Source organism: Bubalus kerabau, chromosome 2, assembly GCF_029407905.1.
Source record: "Bubalus kerabau isolate K-KA32 ecotype Philippines breed swamp buffalo chromosome 2, PCC_UOA_SB_1v2, whole genome shotgun sequence".
Classification (NCBI taxonomy): Eukaryota; Metazoa; Chordata; class Mammalia; order Artiodactyla; family Bovidae; genus Bubalus; species Bubalus kerabau.
This window is the reverse complement of record NC_073625.1, coordinates 123,166,287-123,193,241: the sequence shown is the minus strand read 5'-3', so window position 1 is coordinate 123,193,241 and position 26,955 is coordinate 123,166,287. Positions and strand designations below refer to the sequence as shown.

The 26,955-nt window shown below is 41.3% G+C and overlaps 1 protein-coding gene across 1 annotated transcript in view; it reads left to right on the top strand.

The window, feature by feature from the left end:
* The first annotated feature begins 8,216 nt into the window (after positions 1-8,216).
* Positions 8,217-26,955, top strand: part of IL1RAP (interleukin 1 receptor accessory protein) — a 145,596-nt gene continuing 126,857 nt past the window's right edge. The window contains exon 1 of the mRNA XM_055568706.1: positions 8,217-8,398. The gene's annotated coding sequence lies outside the window, so the exon portion shown is untranslated. The remainder of the gene's footprint in view (positions 8,399-26,955) is intronic.

The following is a 26,955-nucleotide window of genomic DNA, read 5'->3' as shown; positions in this document are numbered from 1 at the left end:
GATTAGTGAAAATTTATATATTCGTGTTATGCTTCCATAAAGTGTTTATGCAAATAATAATAACAATACTAATAAAAGAGCACTGCCCTAGCCAGGGCAGTTAGAGCAGAGCAGAAAATGAGAAAAACTACAAGTTCTAGAGTCAAAGTAAAACACAGCTTTATATATTCCCAGCTCTGTGATCTTTGGCAAGTCTTTACCTCTCTGAGACTCAGATTTTGCCATATATCTTAAATAAGAAAAATACATGCCTACCTTGTGGAGATGCTGTGATGATAATAATATAATATAATATTTGTAAGAAGCACCAGGCTTAGAGAATACCTGGCCCTCAGCAGATGTCAGTAACTCATTCATTTGTTCAAACACTTTTTATGTCAAGAACCATTCTGGGATATAAAAGCCAGTAAGTCATAGTTCTTGCTCTCTAATGAGTAATTTCAGTAATAGTTTACCCATTTTTATTCCCTTTTCCCACCTCTCGGGGGCCACGTGCAAACACCTTCCTATGGGCTCGCATGGAAGACTGTACTCTCTTGCCAAAGGCACGCACCCCATCATGTTGTGGTTATTTTATTTATATATAAACAATAGTTAGATGGATGGATGAATGAATGAATGCATTTCCTTTGTCCTGTAGTATCTTATTTCTTCCTTCCTTATTACCATACATCTTAATTTCACCTGTCCTTCCAATCCCTGTCACACTGTTTCATTCCTTGATCCACTCCAAACAGAAGCAATGTTCCTTTCTCAATACTCCAACTAATACTTTTATTTGAACTTTTTGGGAGATCTCAGTGTAGTATGCGAAAGTGTGACTGTCAGAATCTGTTAAACCTGTGCTTTGCTACTGGGTTCAGCCTTAACTGACTATGTGTTCTTAGGTAAGTAAGCTTCTCTGGCTTTATTATCTCACCAGTAAAAGTGGGGAAAACTATGCCTACCTCTGAAGGCTGTTGTAAAGTTTGAAAATAATGCAGTTCAAAGGACATGCCACAGAACAGTTGTTCATTGGAAAGGAGATATTATTTCAACCTTGTTTTGTATAACCTATGTAGACATTGTGTCTTTTTCTATAATGAAAAATCAACTTAACCCTATTTCAGCACTGTTCACAGTGCTCATAGAGCAAATGTTCAACACATGTTTGAATAAATGAATGAATAAAAGATAAAACAAGTTCCCCAATGCTGGTGGTAGAGAAAGAAACCCATACACAGTTCCCAAATCCCAGATAACTAGTTAAAAATCTCTCTCTGGAGATGGATAATATAACAAGTGCCTGCCTGCTAGGGGATCATTCAGGCTTTCTATTGCTGCACACACACACGCACACACACACACGAAGTGAATAGCATAGCCCTTTCATATTGCTGTAAGAACAAGCAATGTTAGCATGATTTTAACTGGCACCAACTGGCTGTTATTCACCAGATGGTGACCAATTTAGATTGAGTCTGCCCCAAAGAATATTGCAGAGTTTTGACTTACGGGATAATACAGGTGATGGTATCTATGTGAAGAGCATGTCTTCCAGTTTGATTAGATTTTTGGAGGCTGGAAGCTGGCAAATGTGCTGTTAACTACTTACAAGGCTAAGTTAGAACCATAAAGGTAAGTTTCCCCTGTTTGCATGCAAAGCTCTTGTCTTTAAATTTCCTGCTGTACTGAAGTGTCAACATTGCATAATAACCATCCTCCAAGACTTTATTAAAATCCTGACCTTTGCTTTAAAGCTTCTGTTTGGAAGGAGAAAAGCAAGGAGAGAAAATTAGGTCTTTTCTAACAGTCTCCAGGAGCTTTAGGCCATAGGCCAAGAAGACTCAGGCTGTCTCTTGGAAAACATGTCTTTGCCTGTCACCCTGTCTCTCACCTAGATCGGTTCCCTTGGAGGTACTGGGGGAGCACCACCATGAAGACAGCTTTCTAAGGGAGGAGGAGCCAGTCTTAGGAGAAGCAATGGGGAGGTTGGGGTGCTGATTCTCTCACTAGGGCTATCCTGTGAGGAGAACAACAGACCTCTAAGATCTGCAGAACTCTTAGCAGATAACAACTCCATCCAAACCCCTGCACTGACTTGACCAGTCTCAAGCATGGCTTCTAGCTGTGTGAGCTCCTGTGATGACCGCAGCCTTCCATTAAAGTACCTGCCTGAGAAAACTCAAAGCTGCCAGGAAAATTTACTATTTGTTCCATCCAACATTTGATGATGGATCTCTGACTTCTCTTTCTTAGAGCATTTACAGTGATTGACTATGTATCTGTTACAATTAAAAAGTGTCTTTCTTGAGGACTTGAGAGCTATTTCATTGAAATGTTGGCATCAGGAAGAATAGGGCCTCTGACCCCAGGTCTCTGCGGGAAGACCAAATCCTAACTTCAATAACTTCCAGTCACCAGTGACAGCTGGCCTAATTGAATTTACATTGATCACCCTCCTGTAATTTTTCACTTCTCTGACTCTATTGAGCCCCTACCCTTTCTCCACCTTCTTTCTCTCTTTACAATACCCAGATCTCTGCACAAATCGGAATGGAGCTCAGGCCTTTCCCTTCCTGTCAGGAGTTCCTGAATCTAATCTATTTCCATTGGTTTAACTAATGTGAACTGTGTTTATCTTTGACATCTCCATATGGAAGAACCCCCATTTATGGGGTTCATCTCTGTGCAAAGAGAGTTCTGGAGGGGATCCAGAGTTTACCTTTCACCTTTCTTTCATGGCTGTAGCTCATATAGCCTGCTAGGTTGAAGATATGAATGAAGAAAGCTCCCCACTGCATAGCCCAAATTCCTCTTCCAAAATACTTGAGCTTCAGTAGCTTGATATGTGTGTTTGGGCACATGAGCATGGACCTCTGATAAGACACGGCTGAGCAGTTAGGAATCTCCACCTTGATGACTTAGTTTCATCTCCTTTTTTTCCTATACCCAGTGAACCAAACTGACGGAACAGAGGCAATAAGGAAGAAGAGACAGAGATTACTTGTAAACACAGGGAACTTGGGGAGTGAGGAAAGGCATAATTGAGTCCTATAAGAGGGCTGTGGACAGCTAGAGAACACCTATAGGAATTGGATTTGGATGAAAGCAAATTGGGCAGAGAAGTATTTTTTAAAAATTGAGAATTTAAAAGGATATGGAAGGTGACATAATTACTTTTTTCCCTTTTCACATTTTTCTTTTTGGCTCAGTTCTTTAGGGCTCTTCACCTTCCTTCCAAAAACTTAAAGTAAAATATCTCTGTACAGTACTTTATTTACCCTGCTCCCAGCCAAGAAAAGGTATTTTTCTTCCTCTCTTCCAATTATTCTGGCCTGGCAAAAAAAAAAAAAAAATGAATCAAAATTGGGGGCAAGAAACTTGTGACTTCATATCTTTGGGTCTCAGCTTAGCAGTGAGAGTTTTGAACTAGATTTGTAGTTCAGCAATTGTTTATTAAATGAGTACTATATGCAAATACTACTTATTTACTAGGGAAACATCATTTTATCCTCTTGGAGCTTACACTCTACTGAAATAAATAGTCAGCAAACAAATAAATTAATGAGTGACATAATAAGATAGAGAATTTAAAATATATTTGATATGATTGTCAGCAAAGGCTTTGATGAGAAGGTAACAGTTAAGCAGGGATAAAAATGAAGCTAGGGAGCAAGCCATGGGGAAGAGCCTCCCAGGAACAGGGAACAGCAAGTGCAAAGGCCCCATGATGGGACCATGTTAGTGTGCTTGGGCAACAGTTAGGAGCACACGGTGAGAGATTTGAGGAAGTAACTCAGTGTCAAGTCATGTATGGCCTTGTCTGGAAAATTTTCTAATCATGATGACAAGTCATTAACTATTTGAAAGCAGAGTATGATTTAGTATTACCAGTAAAAATAACAACTAATATTTGCATAGCACTTCATTTGCACTTCACATGTGCCAATCTCTGTTCCCAGTGTTTTACTCATGTGCTGTGCTGAGTCGCTCAGTTGTGTCTGACTCTTTGTGACCCCACAGACAGTAGTCCACCAGGCTCCTCTGTCCATAGGGATTCTCCAGGCAAGAATACTGGAATGGGTTGCCATGCCCTCCTCCAGGGGATCTTCCCTACCCAGGGATTGAACCCAGGTCTCCCACATTGCAGGCAGATTGCTTACCATCTGAGCCACCAGGGAAGCATTTTACTCTTATTAACTCATTTAACTTTGCAACCCTATTTTGTAGATATTATTATCATCTTTATTATTTTACAGATAATGAAACTGAAGCAAAAAATGTTAACTAACATGAATGTTTTATGTGATATGTTATAGAATTTGAATTTGAACCCAGCAATCTGGCTCTGACCTCAACCACTAGCCTGTATTTATTCTGATTTCCATTTATAAAGATCACTCTGAAGTATGAGGAAAGACTTTGGAGGGCACGAGTTTAAGCAGGGGGGCCATTGATGGGGGAAAAGAATGATTTGGACTCTGGTGGTTGCTGTGAGGAGAGAAATAGTGGTCAGATTTAAGATGTATTTTGAGGGCAGAGAAAACAGATTTGTTGATAGATTCTATATGAGCTCTAAAAGAAAGAGATGGATCAATGATGAATCAAACTTTTTGGCTTAAGCAACTGGGCAAAAGTAGTGCTTTTTACAAAGCTGGGCTTCCTTGGTGGCTCAGATGGTAAAGAATCTGCCTGCAATGAGGGAGACCCAAGTTTAATCCCTGGGTTAGGAAGATCCCCTGCAGAAGGAAATAGCTACCCACTCCTGTATTCTTGCCTAGAGAATTCCATTAACAGAAGGGCATAGTGGACTATAGTCTGTGGGGTTGCAAATAGTTGGACACAACTGAACAACTAACACTTTCAATTTTTTCACTTTTCTTACAATTCTAGAAAAACTGGAGGAGGAGGCATACATAAAGAGCTTGTTTTGAACATGTGAAGTTTCACATGTGTATGACACATCCAAGAAGAGATAAGAAGGAGGCAATAGGGGAAACAGAGTCTGTGATTCCTATGGTATATTTAAGTGTGAAAGATTTTATCACATAAATGCCTGAGATGAGATGTTCCAGGGAGGGACTATATGCATGCCAAAGGCTGGATGGAAAACAGGGAGTTAAGTAAAAAAGAGTTTGAAGGAGAAACAACTGTATCTGATGCTTCTAAACAGTTAAAGTAAGAAGGCCATGAATTGACTCTTGAAGTTGGCAAAGTGAAAGTCATTAGATACATTGCCTATGAAGTGTTAGGGACAAAGTCAGATTGGACTGGGTTCAAGAGAAAAGCAAATTCTGAGGCCCCCTTACAACTCTTTGCAAAATAATTTAAAATAACTTGAAAAAAGAAGTAGAGGCTAGCTGCAGAGGGAAGAAGCAAGTAATGATGCTTTTCCAATAGTCAGTCAATTTCAAAATATTTTGCTAAACATTTCTAATGCACCCAACACTGTTAGGCACTGACATCAGTGAGTTTGCAACCTCATTCATTCATCCACAGCTGTTCACTGAATGCCTAGTATGTGAGGTTTTCAAACATTTTCTAATTGTACAGTAATATTTTGCCATTAAGCAAATTAAAAAAGAAAAATACTTCCATAATTCTGACACATGAACATTTTCCACAGTCCTTTCAATCACTGTCCGTGTTTTCATACCTTTTACACAACCTTTTAAATTATGTCTTTTCCTTTGTAGCCATAGTTTCATTTAATTGTGACAGCAAATACTTTATTGTGTGAGTATACAGCACTGGTTATTTAACCATTTTCATTCTCAGTCACTTCTTTGTCTTAAATTTACAATATTAACATTGTGATGATGTGTCTATATGATATCATCCTCATCAAACTAGGAATATCTCCTCAAAGTCCAAGAGTACATCTGGTTAAATTCTGAATCACCAACATGTGCCTGGCAGAGTCAGGACTTCTAGAAAGCACATGAGACTATCTAGTGGGGTGCTTTAGAACAAGAAGACTGCCTCAGTTCTCATTTTGCAGGCTCATCTTCTCCATCAAGTCTCCATCATGACTTCTCCATCAAGTCTTCATATTGGAGATAATAATAGTAACTTAGATGATTGTGAAAATTAAATTAACTGATATATACCAAGTGCCTGCTATATTGTAAGCATATATTATAAAAGTGTTCAATGAGTGTATTATATCAGAAAATATTTGATGACCTGAAATATATTTCATGCTGCTGCTGCTGCTGCTATGTCGCTTCAGTCGTGTCCGACTGTGCGACCCCAAAGACAGCAGCCCACCAGGCTCTGCCATCCCTGGGATTCTCCAGGCAAGAACACTGGAGTGGCTTGCCATTGCCTTCTCCGATATATTTCATGAGTCAATAATAAATCAAAGAACAGTTTTGCTTCTACTTCATAAAATAAACTTTTAAATTTTTAGATTGTTTCCTTTTTGGTACAATGTTGTGAACAGGTACTGTGTGCCAGGTATCCAGAGACAAATGTTTTCTGAGGATTGATTTCCATAAACGATAGAAATAAGTGAAACAACATGAACATGACTACAGCTTTAGTAATATTGTTATTTTACTTTCGGGAGTTCAACCATTTGAGGCAGCAGTGTTTGAGTTTTGCATTTCTGTTCATCTCCAGCTGGTACCTAGAGACTGGCACCTCCTAGTTCCACTTACTAATTCATGAGGACCTTTTTCCTTCACGTCTTTCTTCTCCTTTTCTTTAACTTCTTTCTTTGGATCTCAATTTCATGGATAAATAAACAAACAAGATTCAATCAGGTAACTCTAAGAACGGAAAGAAAACTGAAAGTGAAGTCACTCAGTTGTGTCCGACTCTTTGCGACCCCATGGACTATAGCCTACCAGGCTCCTCCATCCATGGGATTTTCCAGGTGAGAATACTGGAGTGGGTTGCCATTTCCTTCTCCAGAAGATCTTCCCAACCCAGGGATTGAACCTGAGTCTACCCGAATTGTAGGCAGACGCTTTACCGTCTGAGCCACCAGGGACGTCCTAAGAACAGAAGGTAAGTCATAAATGTGGCACAGTAAAGCATGTGTGAAGAGACAGGTCAACTTGGCTTTTGTTAGGGAAGTCTCAGAAATTAGGAAAGGTGTTGAAGGGCCTTGCCAGCCAGGAAGGGAAGGCAGTGGCAACCCATTCCAGTACTCTTGTCTGGAAAATCCCATGGATGGAGGAGCCTGGTGGGCTGCAGTCCATAGGGTCGCTAAGAGTCGGACACGACTGAGCGACTTCACTTTCACTTTTCACTTTCATGCATTGGAGAAGAAAATGGCAACCCACTCCAGTGTTCTTGCCTGGAGAATCCCAGGGGCGGTGGAACCTGGTGGGCTGCCGTCTATGGGGTCGCACAGAGTCGGACACGACTAAAGCGACTTAGCAGCAGCAGCAATAGAGAACAGAAGGCTCTTGAACAAAGAAGTCGACAGTCATTGTAAAGCTCCGGATGACTACACAGACTACCATCTCGAGTGGGAGAAGTTGGCTGAGGGCTCTTTCAGAAATCGGGAGAAAAGGGAGTGAATGAAAAGGAGTGATTCTTTTGAGATCGCTTGGTTCTATATCGATTATTTAATTCATTCACTAATTCAGTATACAGGTACTGAGTGCCAACTTTGCGCCAGGCACCTTGCTAGGCACACCAGTACACGCGAGTGGAAGATACAGATTTCATTTTGCTGTCATAAGCAATAGTTTGTTCCCATGACTGTTACTTGCAGCAGAGCGGGGGCTCCGGACCACCAAGGTCGAGTATGTTTCTTCCTGTAGCGCTCTGGGTTTGGCACACGATGGGGGCGCAAATTCTGCACAGATAAATGGCTTTGGTGCAGCAGAGAGTTAAATACACAGAGCCGGGAAGAGGTAGTGTGACAGCGTTCTCGACCATGAGACCAGGATCTTGCAATGAGCCCAAGTGTACGTCTCTGTGTGGAGCAGAGGCACATCTACCCGAAGTGCCTGGCGTCTTGCCAAGCTGCGGGACCCACGCTCTCCTCTGCGCGCTCCAGTCTGCCCAGGAGGTGGCGGGGCGCCGAAGGGCCTAGCGCAGCCTCGGGTTGGCGGGCCGCGGGCCCGGCGCCGCTCCTCCTCGCCGCGGGCGGGGCTGCCCTCGGTGCCGCCCCGCGGCCTCAGCTCTTGGAAGCCCAGAGCGCGGGTGGCTGGCGAGCCGAGGCGGCGGGTGGAGCCTGAGCCGCGCGGTGGCGGCCAATCGCGCAGCGGCAGGGGAGGAGCCCCAAAGGGGGAAAAAAGAAAGTGCTGCGGAAAGTAAGAGGCTCATTGCGGGAAGACTGGCCGGATTGGGGTCCCCGGGGCTGGGCTTTGGCCAAGCGCACCGAAAGATTCGGTGCTGGGCGATTCTGCACTCATTCCCGCCACCTTCACTACGTCCGCTCTTCCTCCCAAGAAAGGTGAGTCTGGGGCGGTGATGAGGGCTTGTGGGATCACCGACCTACCGAATCTTAGGGTGGACGGATTCTGACAGATCTTCTCTTTCAACCCTGTTTTACAAAAGGGCAAACTGAGGCATCGAGCGAGGCAGCGGCTGGAATAGGTCGCACAGCTAGTTAGTGCTGTGGTCAGTACTCGAACCCACTGTCCCGAGTCCCATCCTTGCTTTGTAAACATTTAAGTAACGCAGTTACGGGAGGGCTGCGCGTCGCTGCACCCTTCCCCCAGCTCTGAGGAATCTACCCTGGTATACCCCCGCCTTGATTTCTCCGGAGTGCTGCTGTGAACCATGAGGATAGATAGGGGCAGTGCATCCCAGCGTTGCCACTGGGTATCACGTCGCTTCCAGCTTGGACCTGTGACAGCCTGGGTAAAGGCTGCTTACAGCTTCTCTCCCTCTTTCCCGACCTGTTTTCTCAGAAACATGCCCCGCCGAGGGGGGTCTGTCAGACTCCTGGTGGGGTCAGTGGAGAGGTGAGGGACATCCCAGCACCAGTCACCCCGTTTGGTACCCTGCTGTCTAGAGCCACAGGGGAAGCGGGGCCGGTGGTCCTGTGGGAAATACGATGCTTCTCCTATAGGATTAGCTGACCTCAGAGAACCATAGCCACTCTCACTGCTAAGTCCTGGGAAGGAGGGAGGCAGCTGAGTTGCACAGAAAAATCACAAACATAAAACCAAACTTCTGCCGTTTCCTTTAAGAGTCAGTCCCCAGCCTGTCTTGCCTCCACCCCTTGGTTGTGAAATCCTGAAACACTGCTCTGCTCCAGGGATCTCAGGTTAGCTACCAGCTGAGGAGGAGGATTTACCTGGCTTTCTCTCCAGCTCTGCCACGTTTTAACTGTGTGAACTTGGGCAAGTTATCCAGTCTTTTTGATACTCAGTTTTGTTTTGTTTTGTTTTGTGTGTGCCTATGTTTTTGGTCCAGCCGTAAAATGGAGATTTTAATGGTCACAAAGAGTCCTTAGGTCACTTGGGAGGATGAAACGGGGTAATTCAGACAGCATGGTTATCACAGTGCCTGACTTGGCACCTGGTCAATTTGACATTGATGGCAGCAATTGTAAATATTGTTACATGTTAACCTTGGAGACAGTGGATTTTTTAGGAAGCTGATTTTTCAGATAGAGTGACTTTTTTTTTTTAATCTGGATGTTGTGGTGTTTCCTTCTTTGGAGTTTGAACAGCTCTTTTATAGTGTTTTCTGAATGCCCTCTAGATGTGACTTTGATCGTAGATGCTTGACTTGGAATATAGAATGTTTCTCAGTGATGCCGATTCCCTGCTAGTTTTTAGGTCAAACCTCAGTTCTGTGAAACTTTGATCTGAGGCTGCCTTTATTGGCAAAGAGGGTCTTGAATTTGATGAGAGGTAGAAAGACAAGAGAAGAAGTTACAAGTTTCATCTATGTTGCAGACTATTCTAAGCCTTTTATTCCTGCTGTCTCAGGTCAGATAAGCAGCTTTATACTTTTCAGCTGGTATAGGAAAACAAAAAGATTTACATGCATTTCTTTTGGATTATACAGTGGTGCCCCTAAATTCAGTCCCTCTGGACACAAACATCTAATATAAACACAAACATCCACATGTGCCCGCCCTCTCTAGTCATCCTTTATTATTGGCATTACTGGTATTTTAAAATGAAGTAGTGTCCCTTATATACCCCCACCTGGAATGTAACAATTGATTTTATTCTGATTGACTTCATACAGTTATATACTATTATCTCCTGGCTGTGCTAGAAGTCCCTGAACTGAGCATCCAGTATTTATAGTTGGTTGCCTGCTTCACGGTCCATTGCATACTGAAGTATGCAGGGTGGGGGTGTGATACACCTGGAGGAAAGGACAGAGTTTGGCGGTACCCCTTAGGTAGCTCCCACACCAGGAATTTGCAGAGGATGGGAATGCTTGCTTCTGTCAGCCTGTTCCGTGTGCATGCATTGTGATGAGCTGGCCAGGATACATCTGAACGCGTGCCTGAGAGACTGGGGACTTGTATGGAAAAGGAAAATGTTCAAAATAAGGTCAGAACAAGGGGATGGGAGATTGAAAGCTGACTCCTTTTAGTTCTGGTTTTTCAAAGAAAGGTTATTCAGTTATACCTTTTCACCTTATCTAGACTGTTTGTTACACACACATATATATATATATGCCTTTACAATTTTCAGTGTATTCCATATGTATTATCTTCATTGCTACTTACAATAGCCTTGAGAGAAGGACATAATAGGCATAGTAATAGTGGAAGGATAATATGATGATATGATAAAGTATGAAAAAAACGGTTTTCTGATCAAATTCAAATTCCATCTCTAATTCCTACATAGCTGGGTAATACTAAGCAATTCATCTCACTGTTTAAAGTGAAAAAAATGCTTACCCCAAGGATTCATATAAAGAGTACATTAAGTCAAATAATGTAAAATGAGTCTAGTGAGTAGGTGCTCATTAAATGATATCTCTTCTTAGCTGATCTCAATTTATTGAGAAGAAAACTGAATGAGAGTCAGAGAAAGGAGAAGTTGTCAAGGGTCAGGTGGTTAGTAAATTTCAGTCTTAGAAATACAGTTCACATCTTTTGACTTCTAGTGGAGGGCTTTTCCCATCACTTCCTGTCATCTCTCCAATGACATCGTTAGCAATTTACTTCAGTTTTTAGGGTGACCTTACTTATTTGGTGATTTCAGGGTATCCATTTTGTCCTGAAGAGGATAGTTCTTTGCTGAGAGAACTATGCTCTGTAGAGTTTGGTGGGACAGCTGTCAGGAGAAGAAGTTTCATAGTGATGAATCTCTAGGGCAGCCTGTCTGCTCACTTGAGTTTGATGTAGTACACCTTCAGTTCCTAGGCAGAAGGGTACCATGAAGACATAAAGTGCAGAGTTATGTCATGGCTTTCTTCCTGTTCTGGGTGGTTTCTTCTTTCTGCCGTCCTCATGCTAACACTCAGGGTCTTAAGAAGATTGAGGAACAAATGCCATGAGTGACCACTGCGTTTTTCTCTTCTTTTGTCCAATTCCAAGGATGGAAAGGGTGGGATATAGTGAACAGTGTGCAGAGGCAGCGTTTATAGGGAAGACCACTGCCGGCTGGTGATGCTGATCAGTGGTCTGGGGTTTCAGTCTTCCCGGTGGAAACTGATGGCTGCAGGCTCATGTAGGAAAATGAACAGATCTGTTTCTGCCCCAGACAGTGGGGCCATTTATCTGTTGAGACTCCCCACAGGCCTTCAGGTTTCTTTGCTTTGCAGCAAGCAGACCGGCTGGCAAATACATTTAGGGGAGAAACACTGTGCTTCTTGCTTTTGGCATCTGGAAGTATATGTTTGCTTTTGCCAAAAGGTAGGCAGTCAGCGTCATCTTACCTGGCACGGTTAGAAAAGCAGAAAGGAGCTGGAGAAAATCAGAGGAAGAAGCAGAAGAAAAAGCTAAAGGTTATCTCTGACATACACACAGTTTCATTTGTTGCTCAACTTTGTCAGGCTTTTGCTGGTGACACAGATGTAGGATCTGGTGAGTCACTATTGCCTTGCCTGTGAAATATTAAAGAGAGCCACCTACTGTGCTCTCTACCCATTTTGGAAATTGTTCTGTGGGAGAAATAGAAACCCCAAAGAACAGGAAGGTTACAGAACATTTAGTATCTGGGATTTGGGGGGATTCAATCAGGTTAGCTGCTCATTTCCTTTTTTGTATTGAAAGTGAGCATGCATGGCTTACATTGACAAGGTTGTCAGGGGACCTCCTTCTGGTCTGACCATGTTCTGACTAGCTCTAGCAGCTGTGGCAATGTGGAGTCTTAGTGTCTAGAAGGTTCCTGAGGCAAGTTATTATGCTGAGAGTGCCTCAGTCTCCTCAGCTAGAAAACAGGAACACTGACATCTACCTAGAAGCTTGAGTCTGTCTCAGCACCTCATTCATGAGAGGTATTTACTATACATTAATTCTTTCTTCTGCCATCAGTTCTTTTAATTTATTAATTTGTTCAGTTGTGAAAATCAAAATTTAATGATTTTTTATTAAATCATTCAGTGATCTGCTTTTAGTGATCCCCATATGGCTTGTACTAAGTGTTTTACCAGCATCATATCATTCAGTCCTTATAGTCATCCTGTGTACTTTTGAGGCAACTGAGACTCAGAGAGGTTACACAGCAGGACATTGTCATGTAGCACAAAGCAGGCACCACTGCTGAGACGCATCTTTGCCTTTCACTTTAGAGCTAGGAAAGACCTGAAATTCTGCAGCCTCTGGACTAGAACTGAGGACCTGAATTGAGACCCACGACCCACACCTCCCCATTTCATCTTCTGATCCTGGTATTATCTTGCCTGTGCTGGGGGAAGCCGCATTACCTTTGGGCCTAAAGTGTGAGAGAGCTGGTCTAGTGAATCTTTAGGGCTCTTCTGCTGCAATGCATTGTTATTTTTCTCTAAGATTCCTTTCAACTCTGAAATTCTATCACCACATCTCTTTGTAAAAGTCAAGGCTAGAGATTGAAAGGGAAATGAAGAGAAATACCCTGATTGTTTTATGCCAAGAAACCTATTTTCTGGTTAAACAGAGGAGGGCAAAGGAAATCAGCATTCATCAGTGCATGTACTTCTGTCATTTCATTTAAGCATAAAATAACTCTCAGATCTATATTATTGTCTGGCTTTTACAGATGAAAGAACTGAGGCTCTGAGAATCTTAGAGAATTGCCCACAGTTATCCAGTTAGTGAGGATTAGAACCTGTGTGCCTGAGCACACAGCTCTCCAGTCAACTCTCCAGTGTTTATTAGACACTATACCATAAGACCTGAGGACTCACATAGCTAGATTTATCAATGTCTCCTCCTGTATGCTCACACCACACCACCTTAAACTACTATCTCCTTTCCCCTACTTTTCTTTCCAGATCTGCTACTCAAATTTTTCTTGATTTTTCCAAGTTTTGGAGACCCTTTAAAATGCTTGTAACATATTCTTTCTGTCTCTATGATAATTATAAGTTTTTTAAAAATTTTCTTTTTATTACTGTTGGTCAGTAATTTGTCCCTTAGTATTCTTGTACAAGTCCCTGATGAATACCTAAACAAATGAGAGTGTGGTTTATCCTGCCCCATACCTAGTGCAGGTCCTGTACTCAAAATGTGCCGAGTTTAAGGAATGATGGGTTCATGCTGTGTCATGTACTGCAGCATTGGTTTTCTAGTTTTCTCGTATTTTATCCCATGTATTCAGTTAGTCATGTCTGATTCTTTGAGACCCTATGGACTGTAGCCTGCCAGGCTCCTCTGTCCATGGGATTTCCCAGGCAAGAATACTGGAGTGGGTTGCCATTTCCTCCTCCAGGGGTTCTGCCCAACCCAGGGATTGAACCTGCGTCTCCCCTGTCTCCTGCATTGCAGGCAGATTCTTTACTGCTGAGCCACACTGGGGAAGCCCATACTTTATCATATCATTCATTATTGCAAAGGCTGTCTCTACAAACTAATAAAGTAACTTTATTATAATTTTTTTAAATTTTGTGGTCACAAAATCACACAAAGGATGAGGAGTCACAAGTTTTAATAAGCTTGAATGTCACTGGCTCAATCATGGAAAAAGACATTTTATCCCAATAATACAGGGCATTTTGTGCAAACACAGTGAACGACAACATTGAAGTTCATGCTTACATATATTGACAGCAAGGCCAGTGTCAAGTGACATAAATGAATTACCTGCAAAAAAGTAGGAAGTTTCCAGGGAAGTGGGCAGCTGCAGTGAACTTCGGTCTTGATTTCTAAGAGCAGTGAAAAAGTCCAGCTCTTACTTGATATAATTGGATGACCTTTTATGACTAGTTTATATGTAGGAGATGCCTGTGGTTTTTTCCTGTCCAGCCTGTAAGCCCTTATGATTACACAGGCTTCTTCTTTTCCCAATCAATGCTAAAAGCAACAGAAAAGAGAACCAATCATTTTATAAACTCTGATAGCTGAAAATGTTCTTTTCATAGATAACACAGTTCCTTCTTTAAGCCAGTTATGGTTAGATGCTATGGTGACCTAAAATTATGTTTGCGTAAGATTATGGGCTTTACCATCAGGCCATCTTCCCTGGGTTTGACCTTGAACAACTTATATGGTCTGTCTCTATTTTATTCTCATCATCTGTGACAGGGATAATAAACACATTTCATTTAGCTTTTGGTCGGTGTCAGTCAGATGCCAAAACATTTGTTAAGATCATGGTGTGTAGGAATTTTAACCTTTATTAGAATTAACAACTGCAGTGATATTCACGTGCATGCCCACATTTATACTGTATTAGAAACTAGAAGGCCTAGGTTGAAATTCACAGTTTTTGGTTTTTGTAGAATTTTAAGCCCTCAAAATGCTTGTTATTATATACAATGCAGACAAAAATTTTTTTTTTTCTTACAATAATCTGAGGTAACCAAAGTAAATGTTTTCAGTATTATTTAACATCCTGAGTTTGAGAGGCTGAATATTTGCAGAGGTCACACAGCCAGTGAATAGTGGAGCTGGGACTTGGACTCTAGCTTTCTAACTCCAAAGTTGTGTTTTTTCCCCCTTAATCATTCAGTCCACCAACGCTGGTACTGGTCAGTGGCTTTTCCTTCTCTGAGAGTCCTTTTTCTCACCTCTAGAATGAGGAATTTGGATGAGGTGCTCTCCAAGGCATGGTGTTCTATGAGTCTGTGCCTGTAGAGTGATGACTTAGAGGCACCATGGAAGCTAGAGTAGAACCGTACTCTTAGTTCCATGGAGGCATCCACACATATGTCATGGTACGAGGAATGTCGTAAAATCCAGGTACCTGGCAGCCTTCTTGACCTCAGTGAGAATCACAAGTGAGCGCAGGACTAGGAGGCAGATCCATAAAGACACCTTCTGTGTCCTTACGGATGTGATGTTGCCACATTCTCACCACCTGCAACTGCTTTCCCCTTCTGGATCCAGGTTTTGGGGTGGGAGGAGTAGACAGACACTTGGATTAGGCATATTGACATTTATTGTTTGGTAAATGAAAAGAGAGATTTATATATATATATATATATATATATATATATATATATATAAAATAAATATATATATAAAGGAAGGAAGCTCTTCCTAAAGGAAGCTCTGTAGCACCATTAATCACCATAGTAGTATGTGTTAGTTGCTCAGTTGTGTCTGACTCTTTGTGACCCCATGAACTAGCCTGCCAGACTCCTCTGTCCATGGGATTCTCCAGACAAAAATACTGGAGTGGGTAGCCATTCCCTTCTTTTTTTTTTTTTTTTTTTTTGTGGGATATTCTTTTTTTTTTTTTTTTTAAACTTTACATAATTGTATTAGTTTTGCCAAATATCAAAATGAATCCGCCACAGGTATACATGTGTTCCCCATCCTGAACCCTCCTCCCTCCTCCCTCCCCATTCCATCCCTCTGGGTCGTCCCAGTGCACCAGCCCCAAGCATCCAGTATCGTGCATCGAACCTGGACTGGCAACTCGTTTCATACATGATATTTTACATGTTTCAATGCCATTCTCCCAAATCTTCCCACCCTCTCCCTCTCTCACAGAGTCCATAAGACTGTTCTATACATCAGTTTCTCTTTTGCTGTCTCGTACACAAGGTTATTGTTACCATCTTTCTAAATTCCATATATATGCGTTAGTATACTGTATTGGTGTTTTTCTTTCTGGCTTACTTCACTCTGTATAATAGGCTCCAGTTTCATCCACCTCATTAGAACTGATTCAAATGTATTCTTTTTAATGGCTGAGTAATACTCCATTGTGTATATGTACCACAGCTTTCTTATCCATTCATCTGCTGATGGACATCTAGGTTGCTTCCATGTCCTGGCTATTATAAACAGTGCTGTGATGAACATTGGGGTACACGTGTCTCTTTCCCTTCTGGTTTCCTCAGTGTGTATGCCCAGCAGTGGGATTGCTGGATCATAAGGCAGTTCTATTTCCAGTTTTTTAAGGAATCTCCACACTGTTCTCCATAGTGGCTGTACTAGTTTGCATTCCCACCAACAGTGTAAGAGGGTTCCCTTTTCTACACACCCTCTCCAGCATTTATTACTTCCCGACTTAGGGATCAAACCCTGGTCTCCTGCATTGCAGGCAGATTCTTTACCATCTGAACCACAGGGAAGTCCCTATTAACCACCATAATCTTCTACAAAGAGATAAAGGAATAAAATATGTAGCTTGAATTTGGATTGTTGTATTATGAGTGCATATTTTCTGCTTTCTTCTTTTGAGCTAATTTAGTGCCCAATGAAGAAGCTTGGCTGTCACTGAAATAGAGATAGGATTTCATTCAGCTTATAGAAATGGTGGACACTTCTGAGTGTAATACATACTAAAGATCACTTTTCTGGAAGATTATACTTCTGTTTTCCAGTTCCAGTGTAAGACAATGACAGGGTTGGGCCCTGAATTGATAAAGTGAGTAATGAAAAGCTGGCTGGCTTTGAAGTCAGAGTTGGATTTGAATTCTAAATACTGATTGTTTAGCCTGCCCAGACTTAGTTTTGTCATCTGTGAAATGGTAAAAAAGTCTGTTCTAGCCATCTCCTAGTTGGAAAGACATCTATATTTATATCTACACTTATATCTATATATTTAATTATAGAAGTTAATGTAAAATTAAATATATTAAGTCCAAGGCTCTTAATATCTGTCTCCTAAAAGGCCTTCTTTATCTATTCCTCCCTCTTAACTCAGCACTACAGTTACTCTAAAACCTTTCCCCCATCTTTTTTAAAAGTCTGTATTAAGTTTGCTACAATATTGTTTCTGTTTTGTGTTTTGGTTTTGTGTTTGGCTGGGAGACATGTGAGATTTTTAGCTCCCCTGCTACTGTTACTGCTAAGTCACTTCAGTCATGTCCGACTCTGTGTGACCCCATAGATGGCAGCCCACCAGGCTCCCCCATCCCTGGGATTCTACAGGCAAGAACACTGGAGTGGGTTGCCATTTCCTTCTCCAATGCATGAAAGTGAAAAGTGAAAGTAAAGTCGCTCAGTCATGTCTGACTCTTAGCAACCCTGTGGACTGCAGTCTACCAGGCTCCTCCATCCATGGGATTTTCCAGGCAAGAGTACTGGAGTGGGGTGCCATTGCCTTCTCCGCTTTAGCTCCCCTACCAGGGATCAAAGCTGCACACTCTGGGTTGGAAAGTGAAGTCTTAACCAATGGATCACCAGGGAAGTCCCAGCCTTTCCCCTTTGATGAAACTCAGATAAAACCATGCTGAAGCTGAAGCTCCAATACTTTGGCCATGTGATGGGAAGAGCTCACTTATTGGAAAAGACCCTGATGCTGGGGAAGATTGAAGGTAGGAGGAGAAGGGGACAACAGAGGACGAGATGGTTGGATGGCATTACTCACTCAACGGACGTGAGTTTGAGCAAACTCTGGGCGACAGTGAAGGACAGGAAAGCCTGGCGTGCTGCAATCCATGGGATCACAAAGAGTCGGACACAACTGAGCAACTGAACAACAACAACAACCACAACAGATAAAGCCAGATAAAAAGTGGGAATATACCAAGTAGGTACTTCAGCCAGTCCAAGAAAATCTTTCCCAGTTTGGCCATCACTGGAGATAAATGCTTGGTAAACGCCAGGGAATAAATGTGATAATTAACTTTAAAACATTTATAAAGTTTTCAGATGGAGGAATTAAACCAGTGATAAATTGTGGAGTGTGGACCATTTACATCTGAATCATCTGGATAGTTTGTTAAAGTAGCAGGAACCTAGGGCCTCTGTACTGAAGTCTGGGAATTGCTAGATTAAAGTTTTCTATACTGAGAAGCAGTGTATTCTAAGAGTCCACAGTCATTTTACATAGGTTCAAATTCTGGCTCCATCTGTGTAATACAGGACAAGTTATGTAACTTCTCCATATAAAATGAGATAAACAAAGTAGATTACTCATTGGGTTGTTGTGAAAACTAAATAAGTTAATATCTAAAAAGTACCCATAAGACGGACCAGCATAAATAACCACACTTTATTTTTCTCAGTGTATAAGCCAGTCTTTAAGATACTTTGCAAGACCTCCTATGATTTCCATTCTGTTTCCTCTTTGACTCAGGGTCCCAGATAACTACATGGCTAGCTTCTTCATCTCCTTGAAGCCTTTGCTCAGTATCTGGTCAGTGAGGGATATTTTGACTGTTTTATTTTTTGTTTTTAAACTATTTATCATTTTTTATTTATTTGGCTGCTCTGGGCCTTAGTTGCAGCACTCGAACTCATAGTGTGTCATGTGGGATCTAGTTCCCTGATCAAGGATTGAACCCAGGCCCCAAGTATTGGGAGTCCTAGCCACTAGACCATCAGGGAAGTTCATTGACTGCTTTTATATCATTATAAAATTGCCCCTCATCCTGCTTCCTGTCCATACTCCTGGCATTCCTGATCTTACTTACCCTGCTCAACTTTTTCTTTAGTCCATAATAGTTATCACCTTGTTGGCTTCCACATGCTATTTAGTATATTATCTATTGTTTAGTGATTAGTGTACTTCCTCTAGAGTAAAGTCCACAAGGGCAGGGACCTTTATTTTTCTCACTGCTGTATCCTGGGTACCCAGCAAAGAGCATCTGCCTAAATGAGGCAGATAGCATCATGAGTAAATGATGAATGAATAAATGTAAAGATGTTAGTATTATTTATCCACATAGAGTAAAAAGAAATAGATGGAAATGGATAAATAAATGAATTACAAACTCAGGTTCAATCCCTGGATTGAGAAGGACACTTGGAGAAGGAAATGGCAACCCACTCCAGTATTCTTGCCTGAAAAGCCCCTTGGACAGAGTAGCCTGGCAGATTATAGTCCATGTGGTCATAAAGAGTCGGCCATGACTGAGTGACTGAACAATAACAACAAAACAAATATAAAATAATGAAATAACCAATTCGTTATATATACATACACTTATGCTGCTAAGTCACTTCAGTCATGTCTGACTCTGTGTGACCCCTTAGATGGCAGCCCACCAGGCTCCCCTGTCCCTGGGATTCTCCAGGCAAGAACACTGGAGTGGGTTGCCATTTCCTTCTCCAATGCATGAAAGTGAAAAGTGAAAGTGAAGTCGCTCAGTCGTGTCTGACTTTTCGCAACCCCACGGATTGCAGCCCACCAAGCTCCTCCGCCCATGGGATTTTCCAGGCAAGAGTACTGGAGTGGGGTGCCATTGCCTTCTCCACATACACTTATACACATACATATATGCCTATGTATGTGTACATGTATATTAGGATATCGACTATATATTTAGAATATTGAAATATAAATTTATATGTGTGCAAAATATGTGTGTATATATAAGTGTGTGTATACATAGACATTTAGAAATTGTCCAAAATTGCCTTGGAAAGCAGATGTGATCCAGGTGATTCCTTGATGTTAACATTACTATGAATAGTTTGAGAAAGATACCAAAAGAAAAATATATATGTATATGTATATATGTGTATATATATGTATACATGTATATATATGTATATGTATATATATGTATATATGTATACGTGTATATATATGTATATTCCTTCTCCAATATATATATTGGAGAAGGAAATGGCAACCCACTCCAGTGTTCTTGCCTGGAGAATCCCAGGGACGGGGGAGCCTGGTGGGCTGCCATCTATGGGGTCGCACAGAGTCGGACACGACTGAAGTGACTTAGCATATATGTATACACATAAACAGATAACAAATAAGTAAACAGACAAAATACTAATAATTTCAGGATAAGAAATAAGGGGAAATAGAGGCCGAGAAGAAAATAATGACAACAACAACAAGTTGGAGGCTGTTGGGGAGGGGCGGTTTTAAGTAGAGTAGTCAGGGTAACATCTCTGAGAAAGTGATGTTTGAGCTAGAAAAAAGACTGAGAAGGAGCCAGGATCATTCTGGTCATGGTTGAAGTGGCAGGGGCCTGGTGAGAGGAAAAGAAGAGCTGGGAATGAGGTCCTAAGAGAAGCAGGGACTAGATCAGAGTGGCCTTCAAAGCCGAGGTAAGGGGTTTGGATTGTATGCCAAGTGCAGCAGGAAGTTACTGAAAGAGCTAAGGTAGAATGGTGACTGGGTTTGACATATTTAAAACCTCAAACAGAGAGTGAAGGAAAATGGAAGAATTTATTTCTAAGGTGAAGAAACAAATTGTTCTGATCTCATGTAGGTTCCTAGAACAAACGAGGACACTATTTAGTTTCATTGATGAGTCATTCATAGCCTTTCTTTCCCATTGTAATGTCCAGCAAAACAACAAAAGAAGCAGGTTAAATAGGCAAAACCAGTTTTCTTTTTCTCAAACGGTATCATTATTTTTTCCAAATACACTAAGTAATCAATGGATATATATGCACTGTTGCTCAATTCAATTCAGCTGGAAATTTTACAGTTCTTGTGTAGGTGTTTTATGTAATCAATCCCCCAAGACATTGGACCTAGAGCTCTTTCTTTATGAGATTTTAGGTACCATTTTCTGAAATCTGCTCTCCTAAAGGGTGAGCATGTGAAAGGCAAATTTAATTCTACCCGAGATCAATTTCTTCTTGCTGGTCTAAAAGTCTAAATGGCACCTAACTCTTCTCTCTAAAAGTAGAACTTCTCCCTGAAGTCTTTACTGATGTGGGCTCATACATGCCTCCTGATAATGTAAACTTTACAAGTATTAACTTATCCAAGCCTCAGAACAAATTTAAGAGTTAGGTGCTGTTATAATCACCATTTTACAGAAGAGAAAACTGAGGCCAAGGTCACAGAGTTAGTCAACTGTAGGGTCAAGTTTGAGCTTGGGCAAGCTTAACCATTGTTCCATATTGCTTGCCCTTGATTGTAAGAAGTGACCCTCAATATTTTATTTATCTCTGCATGTTCCATTTCACATGGAACATGCTTTCTATGAAGGAATAGTTCAATAAATGTATTGAATCAGTGAACAAATGTGTGACCTTTTAAATTGTATTATTTTATTAGCATACAGTGATAAACATGTGGGTTTTAGACTGCAACAACCTGGGCAGGGTAATATACTTAATCTCCCTGAGATACGGTAAAATTTGTTCACATCTCTAACCCTGTTTCCTCATTTGTACTTTTGGCATAAGGATGTAGAACTTTTTTAGGATTAAATACGTTTATAAAGAGCTTAGCAGAGTACCTGCAACATAATTAGTACTTAGTTCACTTAAGCTACTTTTATTACTTTCTGAACTAAAACAATCTCTCCAAACATGCTTACACATACCATTTAGTTTTTCAGTTACACTAGTTTTATTAACGTCCTTTAAAAATCAAAGCCCCAAATCCAATCATATAATCAGTGTATAATTTTGTTCCAGGACCCATTCTGGTACCTTGCCCTCAGCAGGACACGTGAGTAGGTAGAAGGGCCAGTCATGGGGAACAAGATGGGGTAAAGGTGCTGTAGATATGCCTTGAGTCTATCCTCCAAACATCCCCGCAGGCAGCATTTCTAATCCTGCCCATCTCCAGCCAAACCTGGCTTGATGTAAAATTATTTTATCTTCCAGTGATGGCCCCAGAGCATTCTGGGTGACTAAGGAAAAACAGCCAAAGACTCAAATTTTTGCCCCAGATAACACTTAATGAGGCTAATTTATACAACTTGCCAGGCTTTTAGGACCTCTTGCTAATCATTATCACTAATATTGATCCAATGCTTCTTGTGTGTCAGGAGCTGTGCTGAGTGCTTTATTTCCATGATCTCATTCAATCCTTTCTCAAACGCATGTGAGTTTTAAATTTTAGTTGTGAACTACGGCAAAAAATTTTAAAGTGCCACAGTTGCCGCCTTGTGTGTTTTGGGAGCTGTGATGATAAAAAACAAATATTTCTTACAAATGTTTTTTTGCCACATTTTTCTTCCAAGGCAAACTGAGCAGGGTTGTAACACCTTTAGCGTCTCCTGGGGCCTTCCCTGCAGTGAAGAGGTGTTTGGCAGAGAAATGAGGCAACGGCTGTGGGGGGAGGCGAGAAGCTTCATTCCAGCTGACAGTTTATTTCACCCTGGAAGAAGCTGGCAACAATGAACCCCGTCCTATTTTGTTGGCTGCCTTTACTTGCTTCTTGGTAGGAAACCAATGTGGTGCTGATTTATAATGACTTTCTTTTCTGCTTTCTTTATGAGATATTTTAAAAGGTGTGATTTTTTTATGGTCCCACTTCTCCCAGATCTGATGATTTCCCTGGAGCAAAGGTACACAAACACTAGAGAAGAGTACCTGAATCATAGTTGACACTCATTACACATTTGTTGAATAAATGCATGACAAAATAAAAACAAAAATTCTTTTTTTTTCTGAGAATGGGTGCTACTATGGGATTTTTAAATGATGAAATCCCAATAGCTTTTACATTCTTTGTTTTTGTTTTAAAAGTTCTTTCAAAAGAAGATTATTCTAAAATGTGCAACATTAGTTAATATTGGTGATTCAGGACAGTTTATTGGATGGATTGTAATTCCTTTAGAATTTATTGAGGTGAGATCATTTACTTGTATATACTAAATGGCCTCAAATTGGTATCCTTTAAATTTGTGTAATCTGATTTTCATACATTTTCTCTTTCATTGTCTGCTATTATTTCTTGCTTTTAGTATATTTTACTCTACCAGTTATCTCGCATGCTCTGTACAGTTAGCTCTTCCTGTTTTTCTATAGGTTAGGGAGCCAATTAATAAGTTTTACTAGAACCATCTATAAGATAAGAATAAATAGTGTTGGATTCAGACTGGAGAGGCTCTTATTTAAGGGAAAAGAATTGAAAGGTAAAGTGGCTTAGAAATAATCTCCATATAAGTGAGAGAATGCCATACACAGTAGCGTTAGTTCTTCCTTGCCCATGGTATTAAAAAGGGATTGGTGGTATGGATAATTCATTTACTCTTTTGAATACCAAGCAGTTTTTCAGATCCTTCTGTAGTTAAAACCCTGATGAGATTTGGAGATTCAACTGCAACTACATAAGCACAACTCCAGAAGAATAAGAATTTATAGATCATTATGAAAGAAAGATGCACCAGAGGTTGTATTGATAATATAACTTGTATAATAGTTTAGCCTAAGAGTCTATAATGTAACTTTTAAAAGATACGTGGCAAAATATTTTGATGTTTTGAAGGAAGAAGCAGCTGTGTCACTCAGGAAGTGGTTTATGAGAAGTGGTATTTGAAGTGAATCTTGAAGTGATGTACAGGCAGGTTTTGGACACAGAGAGATTGGTGAGGAGGAATGAATGACGAATGACGTATGCATTGGGGACCGACCAGGGAAGCAGAAATGATATGGATGAATGGTATGGAATGTGGAATTTGTCATAAGGATTAGCCTCACAATGGTGGGAGAAGCAGGGCAAAGAAAGGCCACAAAGAAGATGGTTGGGGGGTCACTAGGGATGCTGAGAAGGAGCCAGTAAAGAAATCTGTTGCCTCTGCCTTTGATAGGCAGGCAGTCAGGAAGAAATGCTGTGAAATGGAAAAAAGCCACCTGGAGCCTGTGGGACAAACTACACTGCACCGCTTAACTGTCTTGCTGCGTATCTAACTATATTGTGTGAGTGCCCTGCAAACGGACCTGATATTCTTATTCATGTGCTTCATAAATACCTGGCCTTGGGCAGGAAGAAATTGAAGGAGGGATCTGGCAGGAGCTGAGGGAGCAGTGGACCTATCTGCAGCGCCCACCTAGGAGGTGAGCCACCAGATCAGCAGTAACATGCATTGGACACAGTAGTACCCAGGTACCTAGACAGAGCTTCCCAAAGCAACTTCTGCTGCTTTACTTCTCCCCTGCAAATCCCACACACATTTCCTTTTGGCCAGCCCTAACTCACAACCATGCAGAGAAGATGATTCTGGAAAACTTAATTCCAGTTGAACTAATCTGATGAAATTAAAAACCACAAATGATACTACAGATAAAGGAAACATGATGAAAACATAAAGCAAAGGAGGGAATCGGGTGCCTTACTGGTCAGGGCCCCGTTTGACCAGGAGATGGGTACATGCGCACTGGGGTCACTGGAGATCGGACTTAAAAACGGTGAGTAGAGACTATGTTTTGAGGACTTTATATACTCAGTTGAGGAATTTGTGTTTAATCCTATGAGGCAGGGAGAAGCACTGAATATTCTTGAGCAAGAGAGGGAAATAATCAGACCTGTGTTTTAGATTGGTCTGGCAATTAGTGTCAAAGCATTGGACCTTAGAAAGGGAATAGGTGGGCAATGAATGATCATTCTATTATAATAATCCAGGCAAGAAAATTTACATTTCCAGAGCTCTCTTCTGTTCTCACCGAAGGAGGTGACTCAGAGTCATCATAAGAGTTGTTCAGGACCATCCTGAGAATAAAAAGTCTTTGTGTATATTGCAAGCTAAGCTGGTTTGATATATGGCTAATATTGTCAACTATAATGTCCTTGTGGCATACAAGATAACTGTCCTTTAAAACTCCCTAATGCTTCTGCTGTGGTGTGTGAAGAGCAGGAGAACGTGTGTATGTAGTTGGAAATGAAATTGGCTTATGCAACCGCATCAGTATCATTTTGAGAGGAAGATGCTATAATTTATTTATTTCCACTTAGTAAAATAATGCTTTTTGGTTTTACTGAGTGGTAATAGGAGTGTTCCCATATGTCGGTCCAGTGCCTAACAATTTGCAAACCACTTACATGTCCATTATCTCATTTGATTTGACAACAACTCTGCAAGGTCAATTTGGTCTGAATTAGTATAAGTGAGAAAACTGAAGCTCAGAGGTGGTGATGACCATCGAGTGACCTCTTAGCCCTTGAGGATTCAAGCACACTCACTGCAGTTCCACAGATTCAATGGACACCTTTCTGCCTCTCATCCTCTCATTTCACTCTGTGCACCACTGCCTGCTAATCTTCTTGGGACACATCTCTGGTTTGACTTTGTCTCTGTTCTAAATCTGTCCATAGTTTTTGCACTTCACTGCCTTCAAGGGCTGTTTCTATCTGGAGAGCAGGCTCCTTGTAACCCAGGTGTTACAGTTCCAGTTGTCTGACACCTCACCCTCCTGCAGGATTTTTACTGTCTTCCCCTCAAAGCACAGAACACCAAACATAGGGCAAAGAGGAAAGCCTCCTTTACCTGAGCAGGTACCTTAGCATCCTGAGGAGATGTACACAATCTGAATTAGGCCATTCCATAAATCTTCCCTAACAGTGGTTCCAAGCACATATTCCTGCATGTTTAACAATCATATCTTCTGGCTTTTTACTTGTCAAAACACAGCAGAACTCAGTCACTTATCTTGACATTTAAAGCACACACTTAACTCAGTACTGTATGACTGAGATTTCAACAGTGAACAACAAGTCCATACAAAAGCTATAGCCTCCATTCAGTGTACCTCTGCAGTGATTTGTTCTCCTCGAGGGGTCCCTATGGCATAGCAAGTTAGGATGACAACTTCAGGTCCTATACTTCAGGTCATCTAGGGTTGTTGCTGTTATTAATGCATAGCACAAGAGAGCAGGAGGAGGTGTATAGTAATCAAGCTTCAAGGAATACTTGCAGGAATTCTCTGAGAAAACTGAATTGTAGAGTCAGAGAGACTAAACCTCTGGCTTTGCAAATAGGCTGGAAAAGGATATCCCTGGTTTAGAGTTGGTCAAACCTGTCTATACCTGGCCTTCCAAGTTCTAGTCCAGTGTACTTTCTGCTCTAATATACAGCTTCTCCTGCTTTGGTTCTCTCATGTGAGCATTGCCCTCATTTCTTTCTACCCAACAGGTGGGTTTTCTGCTTCCTGAATTTGCTACAGTATGTAGGGGAACATTTAGGAGAATTGAAAGCTAGACTCCTAGTAATGAGAAAAAATAATTATAGCTAAGGAATTGGAATGCTTACTATGTGTTGGGTGCCTTATGAAATTATCTCACATGATCCTCATACCTGTAATGCCATGAGATGTCTCACTGACCCCGCTCACAGATAAGGAGACTCAGCCTGGCTAAGAATCTTACACAGCCATTGGAGATTGGAGGCCTGGTCTCTGGGATTCCAAAGCCCATGCTGAAGCCAGATGCTTTGCCCCACTGTGATACAGTGTCCCCTCTATCCTGGGACCTCATCACATTGCTTACGCACACATGAGCATCTTGTAAATGATGTTTAATTGCTGCACTGATCAGTCTGACAATTTCCTAGATATCCGGCTTGGGTGAGCTAGTTCACTGGTTATTTCTGGCCTCTTATTGCTTTCCATTCTCCTTTTTCAATTTCTTTTCAAGTCCAGGTAGCATAGAAGGTGCCTTAATGAGTTGATGCCACTTCTTTCTGTTTTAATGGCATTTTCATTTCCTCAGTATGCTTTTCTCACTTTGAGGTTTGGAAAGATGAGTAGAGGAATAAGAACTTTCCAAAAGCCCTAGTCTCCCAACTTTGGGAGCTCTGTGGAGACTTGAAACTGATGCTTTCAGATAGTGGAACTACTGGATT